The sequence below is a fragment of the Rhinopithecus bieti genome, unplaced genomic scaffold (assembly GCF_001698545.2).
Source record: "Rhinopithecus bieti isolate Rb0 unplaced genomic scaffold, ASM169854v2 scaffold_48089, whole genome shotgun sequence".
NCBI classification, from domain to species: Eukaryota; Metazoa; Chordata; class Mammalia; order Primates; family Cercopithecidae; genus Rhinopithecus; species Rhinopithecus bieti.
The window spans coordinates 1,830,173-1,847,962 of NW_016819479.1; the positions used below are offsets into that span (position 1 = coordinate 1,830,173).

A 17,790-nucleotide genomic window follows, 5' to 3' on the forward strand; every position below is an offset into this window, starting at 1 on the left:
AGCGAGGGGCGGCCGGCGGCCGCGCTTCCCCGGCCGAGCTCTCGAACTAGCGGCCGCGCCTCCCGCTCCGCAGTATTTGGAAGGGGAGCGGACCTGCGCGCACCGAAGGGCAGTGGGGCAACGCGGCTGCCTAGCCCGAGTCGCCGCAGCGCGTGGCCCGCGCGCAGCCTCCGCCGCCGACTCCGCCTCCCGGGCGCCCGGAGCGCGCCCCACCCCAGCCGCACACCGCCGGGGCTGGCTCTGCCTCTCCCTCCCTGACCTGGCACCACGTGCCTGGCGTCCCTGAACGCTTCAGTTTCTTCTCAGTGTTGCCTCTTCGTCTGCTCTTCTGTATCGCCAAACCCTCTGCAATTCTCTAGTCAATTAATGACTTTAAAGGGGCATTGGAATCTAATGATCAGGTCTTTGCCTATTGATCATGCACCAGCAGGGGGCTCTTCTCTGGTTTCCTTGCAAGGGACACACGCACTCACACACACCCTTCTGGTAAATCCCCTCCTGAAGGATTAGTGTCCTCCGTGACTGTGAACTGGACCCACCCCAGGACAAAAGCAGTCCTTGTGCATACCCATTTAGTCAAAGTTACAACGAATATGAAACAGGCTTCCGCATTTCCTTTTTTTCTAGGCCACTCAACCTTGAAAACACATTTCGCTTCCAAAAAATCAGGACCTGCTTTTTTTTTTTTTCGTGTAGCAAGGATTAAATGTCACCATTTTGATCCAATTTTGTTCCTGTAGTGAAATAATCACTAAATAACTACTTTGACGGAATAAATTAATTTTTAAATCTATTTTTTATTTTCTAATTATAATTTTTAAACACAGATTTGAGGAAATTAACATTTATGTGGACATTTGGTTTCTAGCCTAATGTGGCATAAAAATAAGTAACATAATGAGTGTTAAAAAAAATCAGGTTCATGATGCTTCTCACATCATCATCATTGTACTTAGATGTCACAACAGTATTATGTGCGATTATGTCAGATCCAGCCTTCTCCATCTCGGAGTGTTGGCAGGTAGGAGGGTTGTTGGCAAGAGGAGGGGTGTTAACCTCAGGATCCTGGATCCATTCCAAGGCTGGTAATTACATTCTGCCAGCCAAAATTCATCCCATAATTTTAATTGGATAAATCCTTTCTGGCCTAAGCTACTGCTATGCCTGTCAAACTGTTGCCACATTTCACCCCAGAGGTGTCTGTGTTTTAGTTGCAAGAATCAGTCCCTTTGAGGTTGGCTTATCTGTTTAAATCCTCAAAATGCACTGGGATCCTATGGAATTAAATATATATTTAGGTTTTTTTCCTACTAAATCTGCATAAAAATGCATAAAGTAGATACATATCCGTGTTATTACCTAAAGACCAAGACCTATCTAATGTCAGCATTCACTAGATAATTTTGAGAGCTTTTTAACCAGACCAATATTCCTAACTTTCTTCATCTTCCCTTTTGAGAGCTTTTTTGGCCTCTAGCTTTAGCTTCCGTTTTCCAAAAAAAGTACTGTGGTGTCAAATGTTCCTTCCATGATAGGGCAAAGAACCAGAATCCCCTGTATTTCACCTTTCCAAACAATCGGATGATGATACTACTTGCTAAATGAGACGGTGTAATAATATTACATCTAGTCTTATATTCCTCCAGAGAAAACAGTATGACACCTAGGGGCTTCATGGTTCTAGCTGTAGAAACTGCCAGAAGGAAAGCTTTTTCCCCCATGGCTCCTAATCCTCTCTCTCTCCCCGTGAGACTGTTCCTTACAGAGCTACAGGCTATGGGGACATTAAGTAAGATAACATTTCTGAAAGCATCCCTTTCTCCACTCTACTCGCTTCAAACACAAATGGAGAGAAGGCAGGGCCCCAGTGTTCTTTGTCGGGGGCAGCATCTGGCGCCTGCCTGAGGACGGTAAGTATGTATTTTTGGAAAATACAAGGAGACACATACCAACCTGTCTCATGAGAAGTTTAGCGATACGATTGAAAGTATTATTTTGTTCTCTTCAAGAATGGAAAGTTACCATCAGTTACTTTAGGTGTACCGCATGTAATCCTGCCCATTTTGCTACATAAAAGAGCTTTATGTGACATTTGTGTGTGCATCTCAAGTCTCTCATTTTTATTTAACTTAGCATTCTTTGGAGGGAGTCTTCCTACTTTTTGAATAAATGTATTATTCTGACTCCTTGATTCTTCTGCTAAATTCACCTTGTGGGCATTAGTTCTTTTGTTCCTGTCCAGAAAGATATAAACGCTGGAATAGAGACAAACTGAAACTCCCACCGGTCAGTTCTATCTACAACTGCTGTTCTGTAACACTCCCATTGGCTTCCTGTCAGACAAAGAGGACACTTTTCTTTACCCTTTGTTTTCATTTTTGCAAGCAGGGAGAACTTAGCTCTTGTAGAAGACTTTCCTGAGCCATCTGAGCTGAAGAGGGTAAAAGGGAGAGGCTGTGCTTGCTGTGGCCTCACGGATCTACCTGAGCCCACAGCCCAGGTACTGGTTGAGCAGGGCCAGGACAAGGGTGAGGTCAATGAGGCATTCACCTTGGGCACAAATGTAAGTAGGTGCCAAAAAACTCAGGGATGCAACATTTTTAAAAATAAAAATTAATGCAGAAAAGAAATGTGATGAACAAAGTATCAAAATCTTAAGTAAAGACAGGATCGGACCCTGCACTTGCCTCTCGACTCAGCCTCACTGACCTCACCCTGATCCTGGCCCTGGGATTGTTCCCTTGCGCCAACCTGTTTCTGATTGTAGGCCTGAGAGGAAACCGTGCCACTCTGCCCTGCCTGCATCCTCTCTTCTGGCCCCCGACATGGGCAACAAAACCAACAATGTCAAGGGTAGAAATTTCCAGGCCAGTGGAGACATATAATTCATACTCTGTTCAAGAGTTTCTAGACTTCCATAGATAGAAGACATCCAATTTATTTCAAAAGAAGGCAAACCAGGCGCAGTGGCTCACATCTGTAATCCCAGCACTTTAAGGAGGCCGAGGCAGGCAGATCAGTTGAGGTCAGGAGTTTGAGACAAGCCTGGCCACCATGGTGAAACCCTGTCTCTACTAAAAATACAAAACTTGGCCAGGTGTGGTGGTGCATGCGTGTGATTCCAGCTACTCAGGAGGCTGAGGCACGAGAATCACTTGAACCTGGGAGGCGGAGGTTGCAGTGAGCCAAGATCGAGCCACTGCACTCCAGCCTGGGGGACAGAGCAAGACTCTGTCTCAAAAAAAAAAAGAAAGAAAGAAAGAAAAAAAGAAGGTGGCAAAACCTTATTGGAACAAGGAAAAGAATCCACTCTACTTACCTAATACATTTCAGAGTATGAAAATTAGGTTTCCTGTTGTGCTGTGGAATTTTGAAATGTTTTTAAAGGACATCCTAATTAATACTATCTATATTCTGTTGGTTTTTTTTTTCTTTTTTTGGTGTAGCATTTGTTTGTGTTTAGGAAACCATGAGTAGAGAATTATCCTTAGAAAGACAGAAGTCTAATTCTTATTGCAATTTTTTTCTTTGCACTATGTCAGACTTCTTTCTATTTTCTTCCCTCATGGAACACAAAAAAAATTTATTTCTTCTTTTGTATAAATGTAGTCTGATAAATAAGAGATTTTAAAAGTGACCTTAGTTGTCACTGTAGGACAGTAGTGTTTTTAATTACTTGTATATTTTAAATTGTTTTATCATGTGATATTATGAAATATGTGTTCTACTAGTCATTCTTTTAAAATAGCAAATAGGTTTCACTGCTACCATTATTAGTTTGGAGTGACAGAAGCTGTGCTATTAATTTAAGTGAAGAAAAGGAGCTTGATGTCCAGAAAAAAGTGACAACAACTAACAGAAACACCTCCACTCCCCACACACCTGTGTATTAATTACATAAAATGATCACTAGCCATTTTTGTCTGGAGGAAGGAGGGGTGCAGGGAACCATAGAATTTTGAAAATTAACAATTTATTTTTCACCTTAATATTTTTGAAATCACTTTCCCTTTACACAGTATGGATTGGGTTCTTTCTCCTTAGTCTGCCAATGTCTCTTTCAAGAAAGACCAACAGGCTAAAATGTAAGCATAGTTATTAGCTTAAAATGGAATCACTTGCTATGCATTCACAGCTGGAATATCTCATGTAACTAGCCAAAAGTTAAAAGCCTATGATCCACCTGCCCCTTAATTCATTATTTGCTTTTTTATACCTTCCATGTGGTCATTCAGTTGTGCTTTCCTTTATGCCCAGGGACCTGGGCATAATGCAGATGGAATGAAGTGTTTCCAAGAGCCTCTCTCCAATGCTGTTTTTTCATAACTATTAGTTATATTGCAGATGAAAAACAATTCCTAAAATAGACTTTGAATTTCTGCTGAAAATTTGTTTTAACTTTTGGGATGACCTTAAGATTATTTCTAAAGCTACTAAAATTCACAAAATGTATCATTATATTCAAACAATGCTGGGAATGCTTAGACACATTTTCCCCTAAGTAACATGAATTTTTGTTGTTTTATGAAGTTTTGTCTATAAATATTTACTTAAAAATGCCAACCTTTGAATGGTAACTGCCAACATCTTGTGTCAGTCCAGCGGTGGCCAGTCATGCTCTCCACACTTTTGTAGGGCTGTTGTTGTTTAATGTCCCTATGTATATGCAAATGAATGGCAACTCTTACTGACACCAAGAGGGGAAGGTCCTATATGCACAGAAATCAGAGACCCAGAACGAAAGCCTGCGTGTCATGTTTGCCACGTCCTAATTCAGGTGGGTGTTCAGAGGCACCCCTTGTTTTGAAAAGGAGCCCCTTGTGGAGAGAACCAGTTCTCCTGCTCTTGGGTAGATCTCCAAGCCCTGAGTTTGAGTGTCTCTACAGGACACTCAAACTCAGGTTTTCCTGCTAGTTTGTTTGGTTTTTACTATATAGCTCAGTGTTGGAAGGAATTTAACTTTTTTGAATGTACCATTTCATTACATTTAAATAAAAAATATTTAATTTCTTAGGAAGAAGGGGTAAAGATTAATTTGTTGGTGCTTTTTCTTTTTTAAAAAATTTTATTTTGATGCCTTTTTTTAACCATGGTTTTTTTGTTTTTATTTTTGTTTTGAGACAGACTCTCGCTCTTGCCCAGGACGGAATGCAGTGGCTGACCATGGGTCTCTGCAGCCTCTACTTCCCAGGCTCAGGTGATTCTCCCACTTAGGCCTCCTTAGTAGCTGGGGCTACAAGCAGGTGCCATCACACCTGGCTAATAGCTGGAGCTACAGGCACGTGCTCCCACACCTTGCTAATTTTTGTCTTTTTTGTAGACATGGGGTTTTGCTATGATGCCCAGGCTAGACTTGAACTCCAGAACTCAAGGAGTCGGCCTGCCTCAGCTTCCCAAAGTGCTGTGATTACAGGAATAAGCCACCATGCCCAGCCTGCATGTTTTCTTTATCCTATCCTGTGTGTCTCAGTTATTATTCAACACTTTTAGCTTAAAGGTCAATGCTCATGTCAAAGATTTGAAAGCAAAAATTCCCTGCCCCTACAGGGCAGAAGGGACCTTAGAGATCACCTGGCGTCTCCTCGTAACCCTTTGTTCAAATTCTGCCTCTGCCTGGTGCAGTGCCTTACATCTGTAACCTCAGTGCTTTGGAGAGGCTGAGGCAGGAGGATGGCTTGAGGACAGGAGGTCGAGGTTGCAGTGAGCTGTGATCACACCACTGCACTCCAGCCCGGGAGAGCGAGACCCTGCCTCAAAAAAAATTACACCTCACCTGAAATAAGACAGTAGAGATGAAAGCAGAGTGGCTGATGGAAGCAGGGGGTTGGGGTGGAGAGCTGGGTGTCCCACAGTCCTGCACTTTTCACCCCCCATCTGCCCTTATCTGCTTCTTCCACAGCCTGTGCCTGAAACCTAAGGTCCCTTCAAAACCACAAACTAGTTCAAACACTTTTCTTGGGCTTGAACCCCTTTTTTATAACATCATACAATGTTCTTATCTTTTGAAAATTAACCCTCTCTCTTGAAAAGAGATCTATTATGTGGTCTCAAAATGCAAGCACTGCTGGGCACGGTGACTCACGCCTGTAACCCCAGCACTTTGGAAGGCCAAGGCAGGAGTTCAAGACCAGCCTGGGGAACATATGGAGACCCCCGTCTCTCAAAAAAAAAAAAAAAAAAAAAAGTCCAAAATTAGCCAAGCATGGTTGTGCTCACCTGTAGTCCCCAGCTACTCAGGAGGTGAGGTGGGAGGGTAGTTTGAGCCCAGGAGCGAGACCCTGTCTGAAAAAAAAAAAAAAAAAAGCAAGTGCTATGGAAAATCCACATTACTTTGTAAATTATTGGATGGGTCTTAATTTCTGCAGAGGAAATAAATATGAATATTCAAATCTGAAATGTTCCATCAAAGACTTGAATTAATACTGGAGGAAATGTGGTATAGAAACCATAACGATCAAGATTTGGGGGAAGGAGGAAGGAGGATTCCAAAAGATGCAATCAAATAGGGCAGGTAATTACAGTTCAAACAACATGCAAGAATGAAAGTGGCTCAGTTACTATATCATTAACCAGTTCTGAAGACTGTAATACAACCCTGCCCTTCCCAATACCTCTGTGAGTTTAAACATCAGTATTTTCATTTTTCTATTTTAAGCAAAAGGATGGATGTGTTCCTTATAGGAGATTTCTGGGTTTTCTGTATTTTAATTAGATATGGGGCCCATTTTTGTTCTCTGCACCCTCATCCTTCTTTTTTTTAACTTATATCTCATGTTACTCCATTTGATCTATTCTGTGACCTTAAGTTCTGAATGACTACAGAGCTGTCTGCAGCAGTGGCTTCAGCCACTCATATTTTAAAGCCAAATTTATATTATAAATATAAAACATATAATCAAAATATGTAATGAAAATACATTTTGTAAATCAGAATCAAATTATATCAAATATTCATTTTATTACTACTGATTTTACTCAAATAAAATCCACACAACTTTTCATATCAGGTTTTCTTTATTTGTTAATGTAAGACACAAAGGACTCTCCACAGTTTTATTTCTGATAAAACACTAATACTTTTGAAGAAATTAAATTTTTCAAACCTATAAAACTTAGTTTACACTAGTTGTATTAATTAGACCTGTCTTAAAATTTATTGATATAAAGTACAAGAGTAAGAAGTTGGAGGGAAAAATAATTTTTAAATTTAATTCCTGGGTCAAACTCAATTGACGTAGTAATAAACCAACTGGAAGACGGTATTTTTTTTTTTTTTTTTTTTTTTTTTTTTTTTTTGAGACAGAGTCTTACTCTGTCACCAGGCTGGAGTGCAGTGGCGTGATCTTGGCTCACTGCAACTTCCACCTCCCTTGTTCAAGTGCTTCTCCTGCCTCAGCCTCCAGAGTTGCTGGGACTACAGGTGCTCACTACCACGCCCAGCAAATTTTTGTATTTTTATTAGAGATGGAGTTTCACCATGTTGGTCAGGATGGTCTCGATCTCTTGACCTCATGATCCGCCTGCCTCAGTCTCCCAAAGTGCTGGGATTACAGGCGTGAGCCACAGTGCCTGGCCTGGAAGACTGTATTCTGCAGAATAACTTGATCTCCTCAAGTATGTCCAGCCTTAAAACAAACACCAGATATGTTAATAGGAATATATATTTTGCTCATTATAATGAAAGTAAATGTCTGTGACAACACAGTTTTTATATATTAAAAAATGTTCTTTATAGATGTGATTTTGTTGAAAGTTGTAATATAAATCTAATAGTATACAGTATATATCTAATGGATTGACTGTCTAATTATAAAACATGGTTTAAAGCTAGAGGAAACCTGACATGTTTCTCACATTAAGAGTATGAAACCCAGGCCTAAAGAGGGTAATTATTACATGTCTCATATCACTCTTCTATTCTATTTATTTTTTAATTTTATTTATTTATTTATTTGTTTATTTATTTTTGAGACAGAATCTTGCTTTGTTGCCCAGGATGGAGTGCAGTGGAAGACTCTCTGCTCACTGCAGCCTTGCCTCCCTGCAAATGCCGCCTCCCAAGCTCAAGGGAGAGTCATGCCTCAGCCTCCTGAGTAGCTGGGATTATGGACTTGCGCCACCACGCCCAGCTAATTTTTGTATTTTTAGTAGAGATGGGTTTCGCCATGTTGGTCAGGCTGGTCTCAAATTCCTGGCCTCAAGTGATCCACCGTCCTCAGCCTCCCAAAGTGCTGGGATTACAGGCATGAGCCACTGCCCCGATCCTATTTTAAACTTTACATGCCTGGAGGATGAAGTCCAGCGCCCTTCCCAGAGTGGCCCTGCCCAATTTTTTAAGTATTTTCTCCATTCCTTTTCCCAACCCTCCTCATTCTGATTTCATACCCTAACAGTACCTGCTCACCAACAATTTAAACTATTACAAGGCTCTGACTTTGCTTGTGCTTTGCTCAAAATTTCATTCCATGGCCTCACCCACCCACCCAATAAACAACCCCCATCTCTGTGAAGACTTCCTGAATTCTATCCTCTTTCCTAGGATTCATTAAATAATTTCTTTGTTCCCAGATCATCTTACACTTAGAAATGAAACACTGATCACATCATATTATTGTTTATTTCATAAGCACCTCTCTCTCCTGTCAGATTAAATAGAAACAGGATAGTCCTTATCTTTGTATCCTTTTTGTTTTGTTTTTAGATACAGGGTTGCTGCTGCTCAGGATAAAGTACAGTGGTATGATTATGGCTCACTGCAGCCTTGCCCTTCTTGGCTAAGCCAATCCTCCCTCCTCAGCCACCTAAGTAGCTGGGACTACAGTCTTATGCCACCACACCAAGATAATTTTTAAAATTTTGTTAGAGATGCGGTCTCACTGTGTTGCCCAGACTGATCTCAAATTCCTGGCCTCAAGAAATCCTCTTGCCTTGCCTCCCAAGTTCTGCCATTACAGGCATGAGCCATTACAGCCCTTAGTCCAGTCTTGAATCATGGTAGGCACATTGTAAAAATGTGTTGACGAAATGAATTCAAGGACTGATGGTGGATAAGTATATGCGTCAGTGAATGAATGTGAGGACAAATTAATGAATAAACAAACAAACCAACAACAAGGAAGTGAATGAATAGGTCAGTTTCTCAACCTTGGCACTGTTATATTTTGCACAATGTAATTCTTTGTTGTGGGGGGCTGTCCTGTGCACTGTAGGACCCTTAGCAGCATCCCTGGCCTCTACCCACCAGATGCCAGTAGCAGCTCCCTCCATCCCCACCCATGCAGCTGGGAAAGCCAAAAATGTCTCCAGACATTGCCAAAGACGTGCCAAGGGCAAAATTGCCCTTGATTGAGAACCACTGGAAGAGATGGAAAGAAGACTGGTTACAGCAATTCAGGTGGAGAGCAGGGATTGGTCTCCAATCAGTCCAGTACTTTCTTTAATATGATTTAGCCTTGTTGAGATCCAAATTCAATTCTTAATCTTCTCACAAAATATTCTTAAAACACTCTGTTGAAAACAGAGTCAACAAAAATATGATTTATGAGACAGAATATTTTAAAACAACATTGAGTAAAGGTATACTTCCTTTAATTTAACAAATTTGGTTTACTATTGCCTTTTTAAAATACTATTTATCTGTAGCTGATATTGTTAAATGATAATTATGTGACCGTGCCTAATAAGTATTTGCTCCTAGAAGTCATATGGTTTGTCAAAATTTTCTAAATGCCACTTTATAGCACCATCTTGTGGATCTCAGAGGAATTCATGGATTTCAGTTTAAAATGTCTAGTGATATCTTCAGAAAAGGATGAAAAGAATAAACTATAAAGAAAGAATAAGTTATGCTTATTGAAATGTTCCACCAAACTCTGAATTAGAGACGTAGTGAAGCTTGACTTCAATTTTTATATTTGGCCAAGATTTACTGTTTGGTTTCAACGATAGCTTCCTCTTTGGCCTTTGGAAAGTCAAATAGCCACAAACCTATGTCATTGTCATCATCATGTGTTTCTTTTGTAGGTTACTATCATGTGCAATCAGCAAAGAAGGGATGTGCCAACAAGAAAGGTCATCCTAATGTACTGTTTAATATTGGAATATTCATTTTGAATGTATGGATATAACTTAGAATTAAAATTTCCTTATGTGCCATAAGTATTGGAAAAGCAGTGTTGCAAAATTAGAGAAGATTGTGAAAGCTGGTGAGCTTACACAGAAAACAAATAAGAATCTTTAAGCTGTTAAATTGAGAAATAGAGATATAGATTGACAATAATATGAATATTCTTTCCTGTACCATGATGTCAAACTTTTAAAATCTGATTACTAAGTTGTTTATTATATAAGCATAATTGCAGTTACAGTTCACATTTCGTATTATATCTAAGGAGTTCATTCTATGATGGTATCTAGCATCAGCCTCCAAAAAATGTTGATCCAATACTTAGCCTTTGGGAATTTGGCCTAAAAATGTACTCAATATACATCTATTCTAAACCTAAAAGAAGAATCAAATAGAAAGAAAATGATGTAAAACATAACAGATTTGAAGTACCTTCCTCTTTTTTTAAATATGTGAGTTTTTTCTTTCTAACTTGAAAGTAAATATTTATCATGAAATACCAGGAGCATGAAATGCTAAGGACTGTATGAGTAGCCTACATGGGATTACTGTATGGAAAAAAGCATTTTTATTAACAGATATATCAATAATAACGGTCCAATTTTATAGGCAAAATGTTTAATTGATTAAAATTCTCATTTGTTATTTTACACCCCGATAGACAGTCTCCTTCTCTTCTCCATGACATAAACTAAACATAGCCATATACTAGAAGATTCTATTCCCTGATTATCTCCTCATCTCTCCACATGGAAACATCAAGAATGGCCAGCTGGGTTCAGCCCAGCGTATTTGGATATCTAAGCTCCAGTCTTCTCCAAGATAAGGTACCATTACTTAGGGAAATGGTAAGAATACAAGGGTGTCTAAAAGAGAACTTTTCTAGCAAGAACTTTCACATAATTATTTCGATCCCAAAGTAACAATATTACATTACAGGACAGTGGACTCCTTTGCAGGTCTTCGTGGTTGAAGGTAGATCCCCAGCAGGTAGATCAAGTCAGCAAGCTCAAATAACCACAATAGTTGTAATGGCATTTAACTCTATTTAACCCACGTACCTCTGTAAGAAGGCAATCCACGTTATGAATAACATAGTTTTTGGCTTTGAGTGAGCATAGAGATGCCCCCGATTAGTCAATATTCCATAGCGGAAAAAACTTCAGACCAGGGATCAAGAAACCATATTTCTATTCCAGCCTGTCACCAAGTGCATAACATTAGACAAATGACTCAGTCCCTCTGCATCTCAGTTCCCATATCTGTCAAATGAGGGGCTGGACTAGGTGTTCTTTAATGTCCTTTCCAGCTTAACAGCTTAAGATTCTGTGAATTGTTCTGCTGGGTAGTAGCCTAGCCCAATTTTAATATTATCTTTCTGTGAGTGGCCCTAGGGAATGATTTGAGTAGCGTCACCCTGCACATTTAAGGACTTAACAAAACCATCTCTAACTTTCCCTCCTAGTGACCCTTTAAGTTTTTGAACTTTTCTTAATGCCATTTATTTTCAACATACGCCACATCAGAAAGACTTCCATTTTACTTGTGAATATTTTCTTCAAATTTCAGAGAATATCCACCGAATCTTACTTTTCTAAAATCAGCTTCTACTTCTCTGAACCTTTTATATCTTACATATTTTACAGACTGTAATCATACATCGTTTATCTTTTCCTGAAGAGAGGCTGCAGAATGTTTACCCTGGTAAGGGTTCCACAGTCGAAATAACTTTCGGTCTCACTTCATGGTATCGGACTCACTTCATCGTCTTATTGGGTATTCCCAATGGCTGTCAAAGCTTCAACAATTCCGAAACATTTACCTTTGTTTTCTGATTGTTTTTGTTTTGAGTTTGGTTTATTCTGGCTTGGTTAGTCAATTTACTTTTGGCAGGATTTTTTGGGGCTATCACTTCAGAAACTGGCTTTACCATCTAAGCCTATTGTTTGAGCCTGTCCTGACACAGAGTCATTTCTGGGAAGATTTTATGCTTCTCTGAATACTTTTCCAGCTCCTTTTAAAAAAATGTATTTAATTATTTCCTTCTAGAAATGAATAAGAACCTCTGAACATCACATTAGGATGGACATTTAAAAGATAAATGAACTTTCAGTCCAACATCTGAGACACCTCAAAGATTCAGATGTCTCCAGTTTCTGTTTCTGTATTTGATATACTTAATTCAAAGGTAAATTCACAATATATTGAGACTAATTCAGTGTGTTCTCTTGTGCTACCTCAGTCAAACATGGTTTTGGTGATGAAAGTTCATGTTCAATAATCCCTGGAATCAAAAGTAGTTTAGTGTGAGAACTAAAAAAAAAAAAAAAAAAAAAAAAAGTATATATATTCAATGCAAAGAAAAGAGTTATGTATTTACAAGGAGTGAGAAAATTAAAGTTTGGAACCTGCTGTGATGAGGAGTAAGAAGTGATGACATTTCCACTGAATGTGCTACCCTACCTTCTCAACTACTGAAATATTATACTAACTTTGTAAAACTGGAAACCTAACTTCTCTTACGTTGAATGTTAGCCAATAGTTGTAGCAAAGGTGATTAGTCAGTTAATCTCAAAGTTAGTTAGGATTTTAAATTTAACCTATAGATACACCATAATAAACAGGATTGGGGCAACTCACATAATTTATTTGTTGAAATTAAAGTTATTACAAAGTTATCATATCAAATATTCTGATAAAATAGTCAAAATACTTTTGGTTACTAAATTTCATACCATTACTACATTTGTATTAATTATATGATATGGACCCTTATATTTCAGTAGTTCATGGCTTTTACTGATACCTTTGTTTCTCTTTAATATTTAGAGAAAGGATTTTATACTACTGTTTTCTCTTAAAGTTATCTTATACACATTTTGCTATTTTATCTTATTTACAAATTAAGCACATTTAAGTTACTAATCTACTTTAAATTTTAAAATGAGAAATGCTTTAAAAATAGGAATTAGAAAAATCTTGTGCCAAATATTGAAAACATATCCTTTAAATATCCACCATCAAAAAAAAAAAAAAAAAAAAAAACAATCCACCATCTCTCTCCTCCTTTCCTTTCTTTCAACTTAGTTAGTTTCCTTTGAAGATGCCTTTTGCCAATGTTCTGGAAACTATTATTTGTTTGAAACAATTTCAGAGTGGAATGGTTTTTTAGTGAAGGAAATGCTATTTGCAATTATAGCTTATAGTAGAGAAACCCATAAACTCCTTTTGGCATCAGTTTGGGATCACGGTCAAATTAGATTCCTCCTCTCAAGATTGAATTCATAAACCTCTTTTTATTAAGTGATAGTTTGGGGTGGAGGGTCGTTGGAGACTACAAAATAAACTGTATGAATACCGAGTGAAAGTAAACAGCTCCCTTAATTTTGACCTTTTCTATTAAAGGGCTTTTTTTTTTCTTTTTTTTGGCCTTAGTACTGATGTCATTTTACATTTTCTTAATTCAATAACAACTTAGCTTTAAAAATGTCAGATTTACACTATTAAAGGTAGAACTGTGTATTTTCATATCAGAATGTCTGGGGGTAGTGATGGTAATTATTACAGAGAAAGGCATTGAGGCCTGCTATGCTACAGAACTATTAGGTGTCGTGAGAAAATGAAAAAGGTACTAACAGAGAAATAATTCCTGGCCTTTAGGACCCTGTAGTATGTAGCTATCTTTTTAAGGCTTTCATGCCAAACATTCATGAATCAATCTTGAAGTTATCATTTGAGTGGGAAAGTGTGGGGCTTGTACTAGAAAAATCACCTCTTTTACTCTGTTTCATCAACTCTTATTGGAATGCATCACCTCACTAATGACTGTGCCTAAAGATAATTGACAATTCAAAGTTCAACTCATTTTACACTAATTATCTAATATTCATTTAACTAGTATTTATGAGGTCACAAATCACCAAGCTAAAGGAGTCCTAAAAGAGTTTTCTGAAGAGGCAGGAAAATACACAATCCCACATTAAGGAACAAGACTTTAAGACAACTAGAAAATCATTAAAAGGTTGTTAAGCCAGGATCCAAGATTAATTTTACATGATAAATAAATCTGACTCGTGATCAAGCAATGAGAATCACATAAAAACATTATGAAATGATAAATTCTACCACCTGACAAGAGGGCCGCACTTAAGTCTTTTTGGCAGATGGTTGGTAGCAGGTGAATGATTGAGGATACATGGTGGTTATTTGGTCTCTTTTCAATAATTTTCCTTGACTTACTCAGCCCTTGTCCAAGTGAGTACAAAAATGTGCTGAGAATCATGCAGACTTTGCAAAAAGATAAGTAATATGCATAGCTCCTTAGTTTCCCCCAAGATCATTAAAAACCTGATATTAATGATGTGTAATGACATCAGTTTCTTTTGTTGTTGTTGTTTGTGGGTTTTTTTGTTTGTTTGTTTTTGTTTTTTTGTTTGGTTTTTGGAGGTTTTATTTGAGACAGGATCTCACTCTGTCTCCCAGGCTGGAGTACAGTGGTGATCACAGATCACTGCAGCCTCAACCTCCTGGCTCAGGTCCTCCCACCTCAGCCTCCTGAGTAGCTGGGACTACAGGCACCTGCCACCATGCCTGGCTAATTGTGTGTGTGCGTGCGTGTGTGTGTGTGTGTGTGTCTTTTTTGTAGAAACAGGTTTTTGCCATGTTGCCCAGGCTGGTCTCGAACTCCTAGGCTCCAAGCAGTGCACCCACCTTGGCCTCCCAAAGTGCTAGGATTTCAGGCGTGAGGCACAGCACCCAGCCTAGTACCAATTTCTATCATGATTTGTTGCATTTAGAGTTGAAAGCAATTTTTTTTGTTACAAAGAAAAACCTTTTTAAAAATTTTCGTAATCTATGTAAGAAGTGCTTTCTAAGATTAGACTATATTTACACATTAAGCAGTGTAAATGTTTATTATGTCAGGCTCTTAAGTGGGGATGTGTATGTTTGTTGACTTTTTATTATAGAAAATTTCAAACACCAAAGTGAATCCCACATGCCTAACCTCAACAATTATTAACACAAAGACAATTTTATTTCGTCTCTAATTCATCTTACTTTCCTGTCCTCTCCACCCTGTCCTTCAAAGTATAATTTTAAAGAAAGCCCAGCTATCATATTTCACACATACATTCAAGGGGAGGTTTTTGAAGTGCATACAGCACTGTTCTTTCCATGACTTACGTCCATTTTGAAAAAGTTCAGATTGGCCAAGTGGTCACTGTCAGAGATCCATTTCCCCAACCATGACTTTGTTCTCTCAAGTATTATACCTTCCATGTGTAGACTTCCTACGTCACTCACTGATCCGTGGCATCACTTTCAGTCTATCTATGAATATAAATGTTGACTTGGCAACTTGATTTAAAAGGTATCCAAAGGAGTCATTATTCTTTACAATTCATCCATTCCTTCATTTCTTGCTCTAGATGCTAGAGGTACAGTGTTGAGCAAATTAGACAAAGAGCCTGCCTTCCAGTGTGTTTGCTAGAGTTGAGATCAAGAGACAAGGGCTTACTACTTGGAAGACCGCCCCCCTTTGTATGTGGGCAGTGTTGTTCCTGATTCTACCTTAGTTTCCCTCTGGGAAACCCCAAAATAAGCCCATAGTAGTGAATTATATAAATATGCAAAACAATGATAAACTGGTTTGTGATTGTAATTGTCATTTTTAGAGCACACACTTCTTGTATGGGAATTAACAAGTTTTGTGTGTGTCTATTTCCACCTCCCCTCTACTCCCAAATCTCACACCCTGCAGATTGCTCCAGGCAGGTCTGGGAAAATGTGAATGACCACATTTTCATCTCAAAATAAAGTACAAATTTTTTTAAAGCTCTATGTCCAAAATCCAAGGTTCTGAAAATGAGATTTCTAAATAATTAGATGATGTGATGATGGCAATCAGAAAATATGTATAAATCTCTCCACAAAATTACTGTATAATTTAGTAGCTATCATATATTATCTTAAAATGAGTAATGATTATGCAAACTTAGCTCCTTTATAGATCAATCTCTAATTTAAAAACTGCTGTTTAGAGCTATAAAAGATATCATTGTTTTTTGCAACATCAAATGATACCTAATTCAAATTCCTTTGAAAGCCATATGCAGAACTTTGAGCTTTTGCTGTTTCAGAACTGACTTTCTTTCTTGATAGGTACTTGATAAAAATAAACTCAACATTTAAATCACACAGTACATACCTGTAATGAAAAAACATAAAACAATGAGCAGTCACATAAAAGCTTTTTTTAAATTTAAATTTAACTAGTTTTAACTATTTATTTTTATTTCTCCAATCAAAAAAATAAATTGTAATTTACATGCTCTGATATAAAGCACTTTCTGTCATTTCTCCTTTGGGAACTGAGAATATAAATGGTTTCTAATTTTGAAGATTCAAAAGATTGAATAGCTGGATAAATTATAACTTAAAATTCCCATTAATTTATTTTCAAATGAGGAAAACCCACAACTTTAAGAAACCGATTATTATGGGGAAAAAAGGCCTTGATTTGTAATTGCACCCAAATATGAAAACCTACATTTTGTAAGCATAAAGATTACATTCTCTTCAAAAGATTTGCAAATTCTCATAGGCACATAACTTAGAGAATGAGAATTGTAATTTGAAAAATTACAGATTTCATTGTTTTTGATGTGTGAAACCTATAAACAAATATCAGGAGATTGTATTGCAAAACTGAAAATCCCTTGTTTAGTTTTGTAAAGGACAGTGCCCTGTGTGGCTTACAACCCTGACTTAAAAGAAAAATGCAGAGTAATGCAAAAGACACTCTAATCACTGCATCTAATTACAAAGAAGAATAGCTCAGTAAAAATTTTAAGTATCTTTGGGCAGGCGTGTGGTCTCGTGGTCAGAGCATGGGATTTCAAGTCAGTAGTCTAAATTTCTATTTTAAACACCACTTCTAAATTTCTCCATGACTTTGGACATGACATTAACTTTATTTTTAAATGAGAACTTGAGATCTGTTCTCGATAATTACAAAGCAGTTTTGAAATCCTTTAATAGGTGTATAAATCTAATACTGTAAAAAAATTAACAGAGGGACAGGTGCTTTCTTGACTTCTTGATGAAAAAAAAATGAAAGACTTACTTGACAAAAAGAAAAGGTAAGGTAAGTTAAAATGAATTCAGAAGATGTTTCTTTACCATTTGCCCTACATAGTAACATTGCTATACTCATGTGTTATTTCAAAGTCAGTTCAGGACATTATTTAACAGTCAGCTCACTGATATGGTGACTAATTTTGATAGCTTTTCTCTAAATTGCTCCTTTGCTTTTATAGAAATGGTAGTCCTCAGTGGAGCCAACACTGCTCTTTTCATACTAATTGTTATTGTCACTCTAAGGAACTTGAACTCCACAGTGATGTGCCTGCTTTGTTTTTGTTTATGTGTAGTGTTTTTTAAGCGTTCCTCCAAGTGCCGTAAGTACAGGCAAATTACCATGTAAGTTTTCTTTAAACTATCGCTAGATTTCTAGGGATAAATGTAGGTGATTCAAATTCTAACATACCTCTATAAATCAATTACCACAGTAATTGCCATTGGGAATAACTAATATTTGAATCCAAGGAATGTGACCTGATTTATAGAACTCTTTCCTCCCTCCCTCCCTCCCTCCCTCCCTC

General features: G+C 37.9%; 1 protein-coding gene across 1 annotated transcript in view; it reads right to left on the reverse strand.

Annotated features, from left to right (window-relative positions):
* Window positions 1–7,521: 7,521 nt before the first annotated feature.
* TYW5 (tRNA-yW synthesizing protein 5) overlaps window positions 7,522–17,790 on the reverse strand; it is a 97,793-nt gene continuing 87,524 nt past the window's right edge. The window contains exons 12-13 of the transcript XR_001882725.1: window positions 16,211–16,334; window positions 7,522–7,625 (exon numbers count right to left, since the gene is read on the reverse strand). The gene's annotated coding sequence lies outside the window, so the exon portion shown is untranslated. The remainder of the gene's footprint in view (window positions 7,626–16,210; window positions 16,335–17,790) is intronic.